Source organism: Pogona vitticeps, chromosome 6 (genome assembly GCF_051106095.1).
Source record: "Pogona vitticeps strain Pit_001003342236 chromosome 6, PviZW2.1, whole genome shotgun sequence".
Taxonomy (NCBI): domain Eukaryota; kingdom Metazoa; phylum Chordata; class Lepidosauria; order Squamata; family Agamidae; genus Pogona; species Pogona vitticeps.
Genome location: NC_135788.1, coordinates 83,554,166 through 83,572,554, shown reverse-complemented (window position 1 = coordinate 83,572,554; position 18,389 = coordinate 83,554,166).

The following is an 18,389-nucleotide window of genomic DNA, read 5'->3' as shown; positions in this document are numbered from 1 at the left end:
GGGAGGTAGCACTGGAAAGAACAACCCCTTAAATATTTCACAAAATTCAGAAACTCTAGCTAGACATCCATAAGACAGAACTGATGTGACATGTGACAGTAGAGTGTGCATGGGATTTCAATGGCTGAAATCCTGTTACTTAGTGTACTAAGCTGCAACTAAAGCAGACCCATTGAATCAATGGAACTTATGGAGGCATTGACTCACCAAATCTCCACTAATTCAGTGGTCCTACTCGAGTTGTAATTTCTTGTTTTAAGCAACAGGAGTTCAGTGAGTCTTCGCTTCTCACATGTCCAAAGTACAGTAGGCTCAATTTAGTCATTGTAGTAATTCTAGTGGGCTTAGGCTTGATTTGATCTAGAACTTGCTTAATTGTCTCTCTGGAGCTGCACTGTACGTATCTGTAAAACTCTCCTCCAACATCACATTGCATATTAAACTTTATTTTCCTTCCCCACTATCCAGCTTTCACACCCATACACAGCAATTGGGAATACCATCATCTGGATGAGCTTGACCTTGGTGTCCAGTGACACATAATTACATCTGATTTTTTTTCTCCCTAGTTCCTTCATTTCTGTCCCTCCAGTTTCAATCTTCTTCTCATTGTTTGCCTGCATTCTTCATTTGAAATGATGATTGGATCAAGAAGATCTTTAACAGTGTCATTTTCTTCATTGTAAACATTGTCATGTAACTCTTGTGTGGATTTTTATCTTCTTACTGTTCAGTTGTAACCCTTTGCAGTTTCTTCTTTAAATTTTATCAGTAGTTATTTCAAATTCATTTCAACAAAAAAAGTAGAGCTTTGTAATCCTTCTAATTCAAATCTCTCTTATTTGGGAATTTCTCGACATATTACTATGAAAAATAGTGCTGTTATTATAACCCTATTGCTACTGTTTATTAATTTAAAATATTTTTACCCTGCCTTTCTCCTAAAAAGAGACCCAAGGCATCTGACATAATTGAAAACACAATATTAAAAGCTAAAAACAGGAAATTATTCAGCTATTAAAGAATTAGTAACATTATATTAAAAAATAAGGTAAAGCAGATTTAGATGTAACAAAATATAAACAATCCAGTTCATTGTCTTTTACACAGTCACTAAGGAAAAGCCTGCCTGAGGAGAAAGGTCTTTGTTTGCAGAAGGGCAGCAAAGATGGGGCCAGGCCAGCGTCCTGTGGGAGGGAGTTCCAGGGTTTGGAATGGGGGAATCGTGTGTGACAAATATGCAGTATAAGCCAGTGTTGTTTTTCATTTTCCTGATGGAGTAAGCTTTTGTAGGACTGGGGCTATGCAGTTAATTGTGGAAGCAATGAAAGGTGTTAAGGGATAGACAAAGCTATATGTGCAGGTATTCACATATAGCTTAAAAAGAGATAGTAAACATTAGTCACATGCCTTGTGGCTCCTTAGAAGTCAGTGCTTTTTCTCATCCATTTTAATAAGAATCCGCTGTCCAATTTAACTTTTATCCACAATTTCCCCTCTAATTTCCAATTCTAAAATGATCTGCAGTGTGCCTTTGTCAATATCCAGTTCCTTCCTAGTTCTGTTTCCTGCAAACCAAGTGTGCTTCACCCCAGGATGGAAATTCTGAGTAACAGCTGGATTTGGTATTTTCAAAATGATCCCAGGATGATTCTTCCCTGCAGTTCTAAGAACAGGGGCAGCTTTGTGGGCTGAACAGAGGGAGAGCCCTCTTCCAAACATGCCAGTTGCCTCCTTGTAAGGGGCACAAGCTGCTTATACCTAGAAGCAGTCACAAGTGGAACTTAAGAACCATTCACATCACCAGAGATCAATTTGCATGCCTGAGTGTATATTTCGTCTTAAGATTTGGACCATGTAGACTTCGTGACTTCCATATCAAGTCAGCATTTACTTTCCCCCTCCTCACCTGTCCTTTCTCCTTTTTGTCTGACAAAGAGATCTAGTAATCCGATAATTGAGAATGTTTCCCCATTTTTTGTGATTTCTGAGGTGGGCTATTAAAATTATTGGCCCGGTAAGGATTATGGATTTGTGTTGTTTCTTATGGCAAACTCCACTACTTTTCTTTATGGTTCCGAATACACTTGAGTCTTTTGTGTGTGGTATGTAGAGCGCAGCCCTTCAGGGATGGTGAGCTCAATGAACCTTCCATGTTCACTTATTAACTATGGCCAAGGGTCATTATGAGATGAAAGCAATGAGGAAAAGAATTTAGGGAATTTCACCTGCTGGTAGAAAGATGTTTAGATAACACATCTCCCCAGTTAAAAACAACTGAAAAGAATCTAATAGATAGATTTCTTGGAGGCCATGTCTATCTTGGTAGACCTAGCACCCAAGCCTTCTTACTCCTGTGCCAGCAGATATTCCAGAAGCAGCAGACTTGGCCTGTGAGATCTGCTGTTACATGTCTGATCTCAAGACTTTTAAAAAGGATCATGTGTGTTTTTTAGAAATAACACTCTCTTAACCCTGCCCCCTCACATACTAAGATCCCAGACTGGATTGGGTCCTCTTGCACTTAACCTACAGATAGAAGTGGGGATGCATCGCTGCCAGTTACATCTTTAAAATACTGTCTAGGTAGATGTATACTTTTTCTAAGTAGGCTCATTGGATGGGAGTGTAGAAGGGAGTTGTCTTCTTTCCTGAGTCACTCTTTTGTGTGACTGTCTGCCGTCCTCACCCACTGTTTTGAACTACTTGGTTTCGTGCGCCTCTGGGTTCTAGCAAAAAAGTAAAGTGAATCCAATGAGATGGAAATTAACCAACCCGCATACTTATTCATAGGATTCTCTTTTAGCTACAGTAACACACAAACCCTCAGTATTGAGTGCAGTTGGCTCAAAGTGCACTCAAAGTAACCTCAAAGTGCAGTCCCAAAATTATTCCTATTATGCTCCAACTACCGTACAATTGCACTCATTTCGCACGCTAGCAAGGTTATGCTCAAAATCCTCCAAGGTAGGCTTCAGCAGTATGTGGACCGAGAACTCCCAGAAGTACAAGCTGGATTCCGAAGAGGCAGAGGAACTCGAGACCAAATTGCTAACTTGCGCTGGATTATGGAGAAAGCCAGAGAGTTCCAGAAAAATATCTACTTCTGCTTCATTGACTATGCGAAAGCCTTTGACTGTGTGGACCACAGCAAACTATGGCAAGTTCTTAAAGAAATGGGAGTGCCTCACCACTTTATCTGTCTCCTGAGAAACCTATATGTGGGACAGGAAGCAACAGTTAGAACTGGTCATGGAACAACTGAGTGGTTCAAAATTGGGAAAGGAGTACGACAAGGCTGTATATTGTCCCCCAGCTTATTTAATTTATATGCAGAATACATCATGCGGAAGGCTGGACTGGAAGAAACCCAAGCCGGAATTAAGATTGCCGGAAGAAATATCAACAACCTCCGATATGCAGATGATACCACTCTGATGGCAGAAAGTGAGGAGGAATTAAAGAACCTTGTAATGAGAGTGAAAGAGGAGAGTGCAAAAAACGGTCTGAAACTCAACATCAAAAAAACTAAGATCATGGCCACTGGCCCCATCACCTCCTGGGAAATAGAAGGGGAAGATATGGAGGCAGTGTCAAATTTTATCTTCCTGGGCTCCATGATCACTGCAGATGGAGACAGCAGCCCTGAAATTAAAAGGCGCCTTCTTCTTGGGAGGAAAGCGATGACAAATCTTGACAGCATCTTGAAAAGCAGAGACATCACCTTGCCAACAAAAGTCAGAATAGTCAAAGCTATGGTTTTTCCTGTCGTGATGTATGGAAGTGAGAGCTGGACCATAAAGAAAGCAGACCGCCGAAGAATTGATGCCTTTGAATTGTGGTGCTGGAGGAGGCTCTTGAGAATCCCCTGGACTGCAAGGAGAACAAACCTATCAGTTCTAAAGGAAATCAACCCTGAATGCTCACTTGAAGGACAGATCCTGAAGCTGAGGCTCCAGTACTTTGGCCATCTCATGAGAAGAAAAGAGTCCTTGGAAAAAACCTTGATGCTAGGAAGGTGTGATGGCAAGAGGAGAAGGGGACGACCGAGGATGAGATGGCTGGACAGTGTCTGCGAAGCAACCAACATGAACCTGACCCAACTCCGGGAGGCAGTAGAAGACAGGAGGGCCTGGCGTGCTCTGGTCCATGGGGTCACGAAGAGTCGGACACGACTAAACGACTAAACACACATGGAATCATGCAGAAGAATAATGGAGTTGGAAGGGGGCTATAAGGCCATCAAGTCCAACCCCTTGATCAATGCAGGAGTCCAAAGCAAAGTATATCTGACATATGGCTGTCTAACTTTCTCTGGAATGCTTCCAGTGTTGGAGCACTCACCGCCCCCCCAGGTAATTGATCCCACTTTTTTATTGTTAGGAAGTTCAAATTGTTGGGAAGCTGTTAAGAAGAGTTGGGAAGTTTTTCCTGATACTCAGTCAAATTCTGGCTTCCTGTAACTTGAGCCCATTATTATGTATCCTGTACTTTGGGATGATCGAAACAGATCCTGCCCCTCCTCTGCATCTCTAGTCAGAACTGAGGAAATGCATACCAAAACTATAGGCACACTCAAAGTACCACTGCCCCGTGCTTTGTAGGGAACAATTTTGAGGATCTGAAATGAGTTCACTTTGGCAGAATTATAATCAACACTGGCACAACCTCAGAGACAGGAAGTCAAGACAGAGTGAAAACACACACAGACACCGCCATCACGCCCAGAGAGGAGTGTAAGCTCATCAAATCAATTCTGTGGGATCCAACTCAGAGCAGCACCATGGTTTTATTATTTGCTATGTACATATTTCCCTCTTAGCTTTGGCAGGAGGATCTACAGAGAAATAACCTCCATGAAATATAAACCCAGTGTAGATCTGAGCTGACAAAAGTTACTGTTTTTGGACTATAGTTGCTAAAATCTCCAGCTTGATGGCCAGATTTTGGGAGGGCAAGGAGAGACAGAAAAGTAAAATCCATCTGTTGATGGTCAGGGGAAGTAAAATTATTCTTTAAATATCTGCTAAATTGTTGCAGATGCAATCAATCACTTAATTTTTTTTAAAAAAAAAATAGTTTTCTTTGCCTGTCTGTGTATTGCCGATTGAAAAGCAGCCAGGATTTTGACTGGCAATACATAGAAAGGCAAAGATTTTTTTTAAAAAAAAATTAATTGAAGTGATTCATTGTATCAGCAATGATCTAGCAGATACAATTTTTAAAAAATTACTTCCCCTGTCCCTCTGCAGACGATCAGGGGAAGGGGTCAATTTCTAATAGGTTATAAACCACTTCAGAATACTGGAAACTGACGCTGGAAAGAGCTGCAATGCTCTAGTTTAGTTGATTCCAAGTGACCACACTTAATGGGAATAGATTAATCCAGGGCTTTCCAATTTCTGCCAAAATTAAAACCCCTCATATGGATTCAAAAAGGTGGGATTGAGGCAAAGTTTTCTGCTCTGGCAATGTCCATGTGTGGACGCTGGGAAAAAAAGTGGACCAACCTCAACCATCACCATACCAAACAGAAGGACAAATGCCCATGTGGACGGGGTCATTGCCAGAAAATCAGGAGGAACAGATAGACATGATTCTTGCTCATGGCAAAAGAGAGATCTGAGGTTCATATCCTGTGGGATTCCCTCTATTTTGGAGTTTGTGTGTATGCTTTCTGCCTCATTCACCAAGTTTTTACAAATTTTAACATCATATGTCGCCCTTCCCTCCTTTCTCCGCTGTTATGTTTTTTTATTGCCAAGCAGCCATTAAGGAGTAGAAGGTGGCCAACAGCTACAGCATGTGATGTGTTGGGTGGCACTAGAAAAATGAATTTTAGAAAGTTATTTATTTATTTATTTATTTGGAATACAACTGTCTAAATCCACCACCTAGCACTGAAAATGTCTAGGAGATCTGAGTGATGTAGCCCCCAAAGTAATATTTTCAGATTCTAAGTCAGAGCCAACTGTTTGGTGTTACCTTTACGGTGAATTAGGAAGTAAAGCCTACATTTTTAGAGAACATTTAAAAATGGACTGTAACTCAAAGGTACAGCATTTGATTTGCATACATAAAGTTGTTGCTTCAGTCCTCGGCATCTCTCATGAAAATGAAGTTTGTAAGCCTGGGGAAAATAGGAGTCTGAATGTGTCCAGAACTTCTTCCAGACAAAATTGACAGAAAGCAGCTAGCTGGGTGGATGTTTGGAGTCAAGACAAAGCCTCTCCTGAAACATATGGCCTCGATCATACTGGCAGATCCATAAAATCAATGGGATTCATTTATGTGTTGATACACCATTCAGCAATTGATTCAATGAGTGATCTATAGTTGGGATTAGCCACTGGATTCAGGTCAAGGTTTCCACATGATATTGGTTTTGTCCTTCTGTCTGCACTGTCATGTGAACCTCTTGTGCTTAGGTATCCATCAGGGTATCTGCAGAGATCCCAGCTGAATTTCTTTAACACAACTACCCGGGCATGGAAATAGCTGTACATGAAACTTCCTTGGGACACATGGGTGTGCCCTCATGTGTGGTGACTATGCTATCTAGAGAATTCATGCAGCTATAGTCTAAAACATAAATTTCCAGGTTTTTCTCCTTGTGTCCAAAATGTATATTCAAATATAGATTTGTTTCAGAAAGACAAGGGTGTGTGTGTGTGTAAAAGGACATAAGGGAAGAATAATCAGCAATTCAGCTTTACTCCAGTCCCAAAACCTTGTGGTGTGTGAATTTCAGACTACATTCATGAGATGTGAGGTTCCTCAAATGAAAGACAGGAATTGTATCAGGCGCCTCTGCATCTATGAGGCTCTGTAAACAAAGGAAAGGAATTATTGTCCAAAACTGGAAATGGTTAGTTTGAGACTACAAGCCCCAGAATTCCCCCAAGCCAGTATGGCCCATTCTGACATTTGCAGTCCAAAACCTAACTTTTAATATTTTGCTTCTTCCTCGTGATGTTGTAACCATTAGACAAACAAATGAGCTTTTCTAAGCTCCTTTTTATGGACTACAGTTCCAAGGATCCCCCAATCAGCCTGACCAAGCTATTTGTCTCCTTTTGATCATCTGTTCTCTTCTATATCCTTGGCCTGACCAGCACCATTAGCCCTGAAAAAACTGCCATGCACAGAAGACTGCCTGGCTGTGCAAACGACCCAAGTTGGAACGCAGAGTAAGAATGCATTCAAAAGAGGATCCATGTCTCATTGACCAAAGGAATGGTCCTCCTGGCCATTTTGATTGAAACAATGATGAGAATCACTGCTGCAAAGACCTTCCTTCAACCCTGAAGGCTGTGTCCACTGTTGGCCAACTGCAAATATGCCTGCTTTCAGTGAGGAGATTCAACTGATGATATTAATCATTCTAGATCTATTTCAGTATGGGATCCACTCTAAAAAGACATTTTGTGTTGGGAAGACAAGGGGGGGAGTGCAAACCTCTGGATTCTCCTGGTCTCCTAATGTTCAATAACATTAAATACAGTATTTTTTCAGAACAAGCTGGGAAGAATGGCGGTCATAAGCACCATGCTAAAGTTGTGGTATTCCTCTTAGCTGAGAGTTTTCTTCTGGAAGGTGTGCCGGCTGCAAGACTGTTGTTCTTTCCCACAACATGGTGAGATGTAGTGTTCCCAGTATTTTGTTTTCATCTCAGGTTATGTTTAACACCTAAAATATGTTATTTTAGATGTTAAAGGAATCTTCTAAGTGAGGATAGGTGACGATCCAGTATGAGATACCTTTATAACTATAACACTTAACTCTTCTTCCTTTTTTCATCAGATCCTGGTGAGGCAGTGGCCCAGCTGGGCCAGTGTTTGAAATAAAAAAAAAGAAATAAAAGAGAGTCATGTAGTCATTAGATAATACAAATGTAAGAGCAGGGGATACCTTTGTTGTTGTTTAGTCATTAAGTCATGTCCAACTTTTCATGACCCCATGGACCAGAGCACACCAGGCCCTCCTGTCTTCCACTGCCTCCCAGAGTTGGGTCAAATTCATGTTGGTCACTTCAATGACACTGTCCAACCATCTCATCCTCTGTCGTCCCCTTCTCCTCTTGCCTTCACACTTTCCCAAGATCAGGGTCTTTTCCAGGGAGTCTTCTCTTCTCATGATATGGCCAAAGTATTGGAGCCTCAGCTTCAGGATCTGTCCTTCCAGTGAGCACTCAGGTTTTTTTTCCCCTTCAGAATGGATAGGTTTGTTCTCCTTGCAGTCCAGGGGACTCTCAAGAGTCTCTCCAGCAACACAACTCAAAAGCATCAATTCTTCGGCAGTCAGCCTTCTTTATGGTGCAGCTCTCACTTCCATACATCACGACAGGAAAAACCATAGCTTTGACTATGAGGACCTTTGTCAGCAAGGTGATGTCTCTGCTTTTTAAGATGCTGTCTAGGTTTGTCATTGCTTTCCTCCCAAGGAGCAGGTGTCTTTTAATTTCATGGTTGCTGTACCCATCTGCAGTGATCATGGAGCTGAAGAAAGTAAAATCTGTCACTGTCTCCATCTCTTTCCCTTATATTTGCCAAGAGGTGATGGGACCACAGACCGTGATCTTAGTTTTTTTTTGATGTTGAGCTTTAGACCATTTTTGGTGCTCTCCTCTTTCACCCTCATTAAGAGGTTCTTTAATTCCTCCTCACTTTCTGCCATCAGAGTGGAATCATCTGCATATCAGAGGTTGTTGATATTTCTTCCAGCAATCTTAATTCCGGCTTGGGATTCATCCTGTCCAGCCTTTCACATGATGTATTCTGCATATAAGTTAAATAAGCAAGGAGTCATACATAGCCTTGTCATACTCCTTTCCCAATTTTGAACCAGTCAGTTGTTCCATATCCAGTTCTAACTCTTGCCTCCTGTCCCACATATAGATTTCTCCGGAGACAGATAAGGTGGTCAGGCACTCCCAGATCTCTGGTTTTTCCCTTTTTATTATTTTCCTCTGTTTCTTTGCACTGTTCATTTAAGAAGGCCCTCTTGTCTCTCCTTGCTATTCTTTGGAAGTCTGCATTCATTTTTTTTTTAAATTTTGCCTCTCTTGCATTTTCTTTCCCTTCTCTTCTCCACTATTTGTAAGGCCTTGTTGGACAGCCACTTTGCTTTCTTGCATCTCCTTTTCTTTGGGATCCCTTTTGTTGTTGCCTCCTGTACAATGTTACAAGCCTTTATCCAAAGTTCTTCAGGCATTCTGTCCACCAAATTGAGTTCCTTAAATCTGTTCTTCACTTCCACTGTGTATTCATAAGGGATTTGGATTAGATTATACCTGACTAGCCCAGTGATTTTTCCTACTCTCTTCAGTTTAAGCTTGAATTTTGCTATGAGAAGCTGATGATCAGAGCCACAATCAGCTCCAGGTCTTGTTTTCGCTGACTGTATAGAGCTTCTCCATCTTTGGCTGCAGAGACCATGATCAATCTGATTTTGGTATTGCCCATTTGGTGATTTCCATGTGTAGAGTCACCTCTTGTGTTGTTGGAAAAAAGTGTTTGTGATGACCATCTTGTTCTCTTGACAAAACTCTATTAGCCTTTGCCCCGCTTCACTTTGAACTCCAAGGCCAAACTTACCTGTTTTTCCTTTTATCTCTTGACTCCCGACTTTAGCATTCCAATTCCCTAGAATGAGAAGAACATCTTTCTTTGGTGTCAGTTCTAGAAGGTATTGTAAGTCTTCATAGAATTGGTCAATCTCAGTCTCCTCAGCATGGGTTCTTGGTGCATAAACTTGGATTATTGTAATGTTGAAATGTCTGCCTTGGATTCATCTTGAAATCATTCTATCATTTTTGAGCTTGTATCCCAGTACAGCTTTTCCCACTCTTTCGTTGACTATGAGGGCTACTCCATTTCTTCTATGGGATTCTTGCCCACAATAGTAGATATGATAATCGTCTGAATTGAATTTGCCCATTCCCGTCCATTTTAGTTCACTGACGCCCAGGATGTCAATGTTTATTCTTGCCATCTCCTATTTGACCACATCTACTCTACGCCTGGTGTTGTTGAATGCCAGGTCTGTATCTAATAAAACCCAGCTAATTTATGATCTTATTCTGGAGGAAGATGCAGACCTGGCTTGCATAACCGAAACATGGATTGGCGGAGAGGGGGTCCCCCCTAGCCCTCATTTGCCCGCCCGGTTATGCTGTCCAACACCAGGGTAGACTAGAGGGACGGGGGGGGGGGAGTAGCTATCGTTTACAAGTCTACCCTAGAGGTAGTTAGGCGCTCCTCGGTGGTAAAGCCGGGTCTTGAGGCCCTCCACGTGTGGATTGGGGCTAGGGACGGAATTGGGATCTTGCTGGGTTACCGTGCTCCCCGCGACCCAGCCATTTCCCTTCCGGAGCTGGTGGACTTTGTCTCCGCGGCATTGCTGGGTTCCCCGAGACTATTGGTCCTGGGGGACTTCAACATGCATGCGGGGGCAGAGGCTTCCGGACCAGCTCTTGAGTTCCTGGAGACCATGGCCTTCTTGAACATGTCCCAGCATGTCAACGGCCCTACACACGTGGGCGGCCACACTCTAGACCTGGTTTTTTCCACCAACGGGAGTGAGAGTGGTCCGATGGTGACTGACCTCGAGTCGGTTCCCTTGTCATGGTCGGATCACCACCTAATAAAATGTGTCACCAAGATGGCTCTCCCCCCTCGCAGGGAGCAGGGACCTATTGTCATGGTCCGCCCTCGAAGGCTACTGGATCCGATTGGATTCCAGGATGCCATGAGAGGAGTTACGGCTGACCTGGCTGGTGCTCCTGTCGAGGCACTGGTTGACGGCTGGTTCACCGCCGCGGCTAGTGCCGTAGACACGATCGCGCCTAAACGCCCTCTCCGCCGCAGAGATCGCCCGGCGCCCTGGTTTAACCAGGATCTCCGGGCGTCGAAGCGGGTCAGGAGACGGCTAGAGCGCAAATGGAGAAAGGACCCGACGGGTTTCAATCGTATAGCTGTTAAGGTCGCTACTAACCTTTACCAGGCTAAGGTAAAGGCTGCCAGTCGAACTTACCTCGCTAACCAGATAAGCTAGGCGTCTAACCAGCAGGCGGAATTATTCCGTATAGTACGCGACCTATCCGGAATTGGCCCGGGTGATAGGCCTCCCCCTAGTTTTACACCGGACCAATTTGCAGCATTTTTAAAATCTAAAGTGGAGGCCATCCGCCGGGACCTCGCTCCTTTTTTGAATACAGCGAGTCGAGTTGAGATGTCCAGCGCTCCGTCTTGTCCGGTGATTTTTGATACCTTTCAGCCTGTTTCGTCCGATACTGTCGCCAGGACGCTTGATCGCTGTCGTGCCACCACCTCCTCCTTGGATCCTTGCCCGGCCTGGCTAATCAAAGCAGCCAGGCCTTCAACAACGGAATGGGCTACTGTAATAATTAATCGGTCTTTCCTTGAGGGCAGATTTCCCTCTGCCCTCAAGGAAACACTCATTAGGCCCATTAGAAAGAAACCTAGTTTGGCGGCGGACGAAATTGGCAATTATAGGCCCGTCGCCAATGTTTCTTTCTTAAGCAAGGTAGTCGAGAGGGTGGTGGCCGATCAGCTTCAGGCGTTCCTGGATGAAACAGATGCCCTGGATCCATTCCAGTCGGGCTTCAGGCCGCGCCACGGAACAGAAACGGCATTGGTCGCCCTGTGTGATGACCTATTGAGGGAGGCCGACAGGGGCAAAATGTTTCTGCTGGTCCTCCTCGATATCTCAGCGGCCTTTGATACCATTGACCACGGTATCCTCCTGGGGAGGCTCACCGAGTTGGGAATAGGTGGCCAGGCTTTCGCCTGGCTCCGTTCCTTCTTGGAGGACCGCCCCCAGAGAGTACAGCTTGGGGAGAATGTCTCGGCCCCGTGGAGCCTCAATTGTGGGGTCCCACAGGGGTCGATCATCTCCCCAATGCTGTTTAACATCTATATGAGGCCGCTGGGGCGGGTCATCAGGGGGTGTGGAGCGATGTGCCATCAATATGCGGATGACACGCAGCTCTACATCTCCTTTTTTCCAACTGCAGGAGATGCCGTTCTGTCCCTTCAGCGTTGCCTGGGGACCGTATTGGAATGGATGCAGGAGAACGGGCTGAGGCTGAACCCGGACAAGACGGAGGTACTAAGGGTGGGCGCTCCCACAGTTGGGGACTTGGGAAACTCCCTCACTTTTGGGGGTGTGACTCTGCCCGCCAGGGATGGGGTCCGCAGCTTGGGGATCCATCTGGACCCGGCGCTCACTATGGAATCTCAGGTGGCGTCTGTGGTCCGTACCGCTTTTTTCCATCTTAGGCGGATAGCCCAGCTGCGACCCTACCTTGATGTGGGGGCGCTTACTACCTTGGTGCATGCGCTCGTAATCTCAAGATTAGACCACTGTAATGCGCTCTACGTGGGGCTACCTTTGAGGTTGCTGCGGAAACTACAGGTGGTGCAGAATGCTGCGGCCAGATTACTTACTGGAGTGAGAAGATTCCAACATATCTCGCCCACTTTGGCCGCACTGCATTGGCTGCCCATCCGATTCCGCATCGACTTCAAAGTGTTGATGCTTACCTATAAAGCCCTAAACGGTTTAGGACCTCGATACTTGGTGGAACGCCTTCTCCCACCAAGATCTACCCGTGTCACTCGTGCGAGCCAGGAGGTGAGGCTGAGGAGCCTAGCGCCGAGAGAGGCCCGGAAGGAGAAGACCAGAAATTGGGCCTTCTCGGCGGTGGCTCCTCGTCTCTGGAACAACTTACCTCCTGAGATTCGCGCGGCTCCCTCGCTGGACATTTTAAAGAAACAACTAAAAACATTGATGTATAGGCAGGCTTTCCCAACAGAAAACTCCTGACGATTTTTCTTTTCTTATATCTTTCTTTGATTTCTATCTCAGTCTAGGTGCAATGTTTTAAAATTATATTGTTTCTTTTATTGTAAGCCGCCTAGAGTGGGCTAATATGTCCAGATAGGCGGGATAGAAATAAAATAAATAAATAAATAAATAAATAAATAAATAAATAAATAAATAAATCCATCTTATCAAGAGATACCTTTATAGACCCCCCCCCAAATTTAAAAAGCATACAGTCTGCTAGCTTTTGTGGATCAGTACCAATGACTTCATCAGGCTTGTAGTGGTGTAAAGAATTTAAAATAATAGTTCCTGGCAAAATGGATTTTGCCAGCCATTTTTCTGAGATGTAAGTAAGATGCAGGCTGCATTGGAGTTGTTGCTTTAAGGTTACAGCGCAGGAAGCTGTGGATTGAATATCACACACCAGTTCTTAAAACAATGAAGTGGAGGCCTATGCACACCATTTTAATTTCTTTTGAAACTACATTTTTCTGTTTAGCTGGGGGGACAGGGCGACACAGAAAACCTGGAGTTCCTCTATCTGGGATTGGGGTGAAAATTTAGTAAACTCACTAGTTTAGCGGCTAAACTTTAGCCAACTGGGGTCAAATTAAAGTGAAAATAATACTACCTATTGGTTGCAGTCCTGCTCCGCTGATGTTGAGAATCCATATGTCTTCTTGATGGTATAGGGGTGCAGTATAGACTGGATGGAAGTGATTAGAATGTAGCTCAGTCTCCTAAAATGCATGCATTTTTGGGAAGCAGTTTATCTAACCTAAATATTCATACTTTTCTGAAGCAGGCTGCAGTATCTGTAAGGGATGAATTGCACAGTTTGGGGAGCTGGTTAGATCTAGCTATACCTTTTAGTGCCCAGATGGTGGCACCTATAGCATGAAGCACAATCATCCTTTTGCTGAACAGGTATAACCCGTGCCAGGTCTGGTCCTGGTCCTACTGTAGGAATAATCCAGCAGTAGGATCATGAGTTTTTTTGGATTTGGACCATCGACCTGTGATTTGTAATGCTGTGCAACTACAGCTCCAATTGTCCTTGACTATTGGCCACAGTCTGACTGGGGGCGATGAGAGTTGTTGTCCTACAGCCCCTTAGGGAAGCAGGCTCCCCACTCCTGCCACAAAAGACAATGGAATATCTTTCTTGGGTTGAGTTGCGTAGTCACAGGGGCAGCAAAACCCATTAATCGGGGCTGCAGTCCTATGCACACTGATTTGGAATTCAGGCTGTAAACCTATGTAGCGGATTTCCTGGACCCATTGAATTCAGAATGAATAGAGATGTCTGAAGGAGGGTGCAGCTAGTCCCTTAAAATTCAGTAAAGGAGCCTTCTTCAGGTTAAAGCCTCCGTTGCTGTGGCTGAAAAACAATGAGAACAACATCCTGGAGCTTGCTTGCCCGTGAGTCATTCAGCTTTTCTGCAGCTGAAGGAAGGTCAAGAGATTTGTATACTGGCCCAAATGCAGTGCGTTTGTACATGTTCCTGTGATATCACTGAGTATTATTCACCACAAATGAGAGGAGAAACAGGGTGATATTCATATGGGGATTTTTTCACCCTGTGTATGGGGCAGGGTCACCCAAACATTTCCACTGACTTTTAACCCTATAATTAAGTTCTCTCCTAGACTGTCTGTTTATGATTGCTAGGAAACATTGGATTACTGCCCTGGACAGGTATTCATTTAATACTAACACAACTAGAGCCATTCATTGGAACTTCCTCTTTCATATTTAGTTTAATGATATAAATATAATATCACCACCTCATCACCTAATTTCATAATCCTACCATTTTTCAAAGTGTTGGTTGCTCGTTCTAATACAGGGTGTACTATTTTCACATAGCAAATAGTATTACATTTGCTCAATGTGAAAACCAGACAGGGCAGGCCAAGCCCTTTTGGTGAAATTAAACCAGGGGTCCTCCACTATACACAGGGGCATCAAATTAGTTTAAGGATCACTAGACAGAGCATGTTGTGCTACCCCTGCATCATCTGGTCATTTGCTACATGAGGCAGTTGCCTCACTCTGTGTAACAGAAGGACTGGCCCAGCTTCCAGAACAAAAGTCAACATTTTGTGTATGTCTGAAATCACAAAAGAATTTTCCCAGTTGGCTAAAAACAAAAAGGGCAAACACATTTTAAAGGTCCATTTCAGGATGAGCTTCTGTGGATCATGATCTTTGTATTTGATGAAGCGGACTGTAATCCATTACATCTGTTAGTCTTTAACGTCACTATATTTTTGTTTTTATTTCTGCTATACTGCATTTGCTGAAACAGACCAACACGGCTAATTTCTTGAAAATTCCCACTTGATTATACCCATTCAGAGTGGATTAGTTCCAACAATATTAACCCAAAATAAAAGCATGAATCAGTAAACAATGTGCTGCAGACAAATGCATTAGTATTTCATTTGCAGATAAACATCTTGATTCTTCTGTGTTCATGCTGGTTTCCTCGAACGTATTTGGGAGGGTAATGGACATATCATTTTTCTTACTCATTCGATGAATGAATCCCCCTCTAGGTAAGGGGTGGACAACTTTCAAGGAACTGAGAGGGTTTTTGCCCATTGTCTGTCAGGTCCAGGGCAGTTTGGAGGGCATATGGGCCACCAGAAGTCATATATGTATTTTATTTATTTATTTAAACTATTTTAGTCCACCTTTCATCTTAAAGAGGACCTGAAGCACCTTACATTAAGAAAAGGCAATATTTAGAGGTATAAACAGTATGTATACAAATATTAAAGAGGATTAAACAAATACCACACTCAAAAAAAGGTAAACAAAAGCAACATCAAAAACACATTCAAAGCACTAAGGCACAACAATCCATTAAAAACAAAACAAAACAAAACACCACAACCCACAGGCAGCCGGTCCCTCAGGGAAAGCTTGCCTGAAGAAAAAGGTTTCTACCTGCTTGTGGAATGATAGCAAAAATGGGGCCAGCCAGGCCTCCCATGGAAGGAAGTTCCAAAGTCTGGGAACAGCAACAGAAAAAGTTTTCTCCCATGTGTCCCCACCAAATGCACCTGTGAAGATAGTGGGACTGAGAGAAATGATCTTAGCACCAAGGATAGCTCCCAGGGAGTGCCTTGCTTTGACCAAATTTGGAGCTCATTTGAGGCCTTTTATATATGTGGCCCAAGACTCCATCCTTGCCCACAAAGTGGGAAGCCTTCAAAGGATGGGTCCCTAGCTTGTAACTTGACAGTCTTCTTTCCAGGAGCTATCACTGTGTGTGTTGTGGGTGTTGGAGCACTGGTCGGTCACTCCCTGCTTTGAGGAATGTCTTTTGAAGGATTTGAAAGAGGCCTGTGGGAATGCAACATTACTCTTCAATAGCAAATCACGCACCTCTTCCAAGGCTTCAGGGTTTCTTACCTTGTGAAGAAAAGTATTTCTCTCTCTCTCTCTCTCTCTCTGTTCATCTCTGAAAAAGAAGGCATCAGTTCAGAACTTATATTGTCATTAGATATGTCGAGAAATCTAGGATCAAGAGATGTCGGTAATTCGTTGTCTGGATAAGCAAAGCTTCAAATCAGCAGGCGGAACTTTTCCGTATAGTTCGTGATCTATCCGCAACTGGTCTAAGTAATGGGGCTCTTACTAATATTTCAGAAGCCTTTGTGTGCTGCAGGGTCAGAAGACCAGCAGTCATAAGATCGAATCCACATGACAGAGTGAGCTCCCGTTGCTTTGTCCCAGTTCCTCATCAACCTAGCAGTTCGAAAGTATATAAATGCGAGTAGATATATAGGTACCACTTTGGTGGGAAGGTAAACAGCATTCCAACCATTACAAGGGAACTGACACAAGGTCAGTTACCATCAGACCACACTCACTCCGCTCAGTGGAGAACATCAGGTCTAGTGTGTGACCACCCATGTGGGTGGGGCCAGTAACATGTTGGGACATGTCCAAGGAAGCTTGGTTTCCAAGAACTCAAGAGCTGGACTGGAAACCTCTGCCTCCGCATGGATGTGGAAATCACCCAAGACCAGAAGCCTCGGGGATTCCAACAGTGCCGGGAGACAAAGTCCGCCAGCTCCGGTAAGGAAATGGCTGGGTCGTGGGGAGTGCGATAACCCAGCAAGATCCCAATACCATCCCTGGCCCCAATCGACACATGGAGGGCCTCCAGACCTAGCTTCACCACCTTAGAGTACCTAACAACCTCCAGAGTATTTCTATAAACAATGGCTACACCCCCCCCCTCCAGTCTACCCTGGTGCTGGACTGCATAACCAGGAGGACAGGCAAGAGTCAAGGGAACACCCCCTTCCCCTCCCATCCAAGTTTTGGTTATGCATGCCAGGTCTGCATCCTCCTCCAGAATAAGCTCTTGAATAATCTGGGATTTGTTGAATACAGACCTGCCATTCAACAGCACCAGATTTAGAGTGGAGGGATGACTGATCTGATTACCTTGAGACTGACGGTTGGTCACAGTGCCAGAATTAATGTTAAAGCTAGTTAGGGCTAAATAGATTAACCTGTCAGTGGTTACACATTTGCTGGTATTTCATAGAAAAGCTGCCCCTCTAACTCCCAATCTTCTCCCTCCCTCCCTCACTCCCTCTCCATTACCTTTCACTGCCTTTGTGAACTGCCTGTGGTGATATCTAAGTGCCCAAACCAGGTAGAACGGAAAAGTCTAGTCATCCTGCCATTTGCATTATTTTCTACAATGGTGTATTCAGTAGAAATAGAGGAAAGAAGAGGAACATTATGTTGTAATTTCACAGTAACAATTAAGACGTAGCTATCAGGTTCTTCTTGTTTGATTTATTTCTTCCTCTACCACCATTAAAAAGTGAGGCCTATAGAGTTATCTTTCTGACATGAACACGGTGTGTGTGTGTGTGTATGTGTGTGTCCAAGTTGTTATCCCATGGATGACCATCCGATTAGTGGTAGAGGATGTCACAGAAGCTTTCTGAAGAGTATACAAGCACTGGATCCCACAACCGTGGAGTGTATTTTTAGAATAGTTGTTGTTTATTCTAGTAATGAACAGCTTTGCTCTGTTTGGTATTTCAGATGTGTCTTAATACATCTGGCTGACAGGGGAGTCTGGCTGTTAATCAGTTGCAAGCTTCAAGCATGTTTTCCATCCTATTCACTTCCAGCACCTTCACATACTGTTTATCTATTTCTCAACTACTGCTAGATCTTTGCTTTCCCCCACTTTGATATTGTTATTGCCATCAAGTCATTTACAGCTTCCGGCAAACCTAGTAGGGTTTTCAAAACATGTGAGGTGTCCAGGAAGTGGTTTAGCATTGCACTCCCCCCCCCCCCGTAGGTCTCCGTGGCTCAGCAGGGCTTTGAACCCTTGATTCCTAATCTAACATCTTGTCCACTATGCCACATTGTCTCTTACTCCCCCTATGTCACATTTTAAAATTATTACTAATATGAAATGCTTATCACTTATGTATGCACTTACACTTGTATCAGTAGGAGTGGTAAGACATCTTAAAGCTTAAGACTT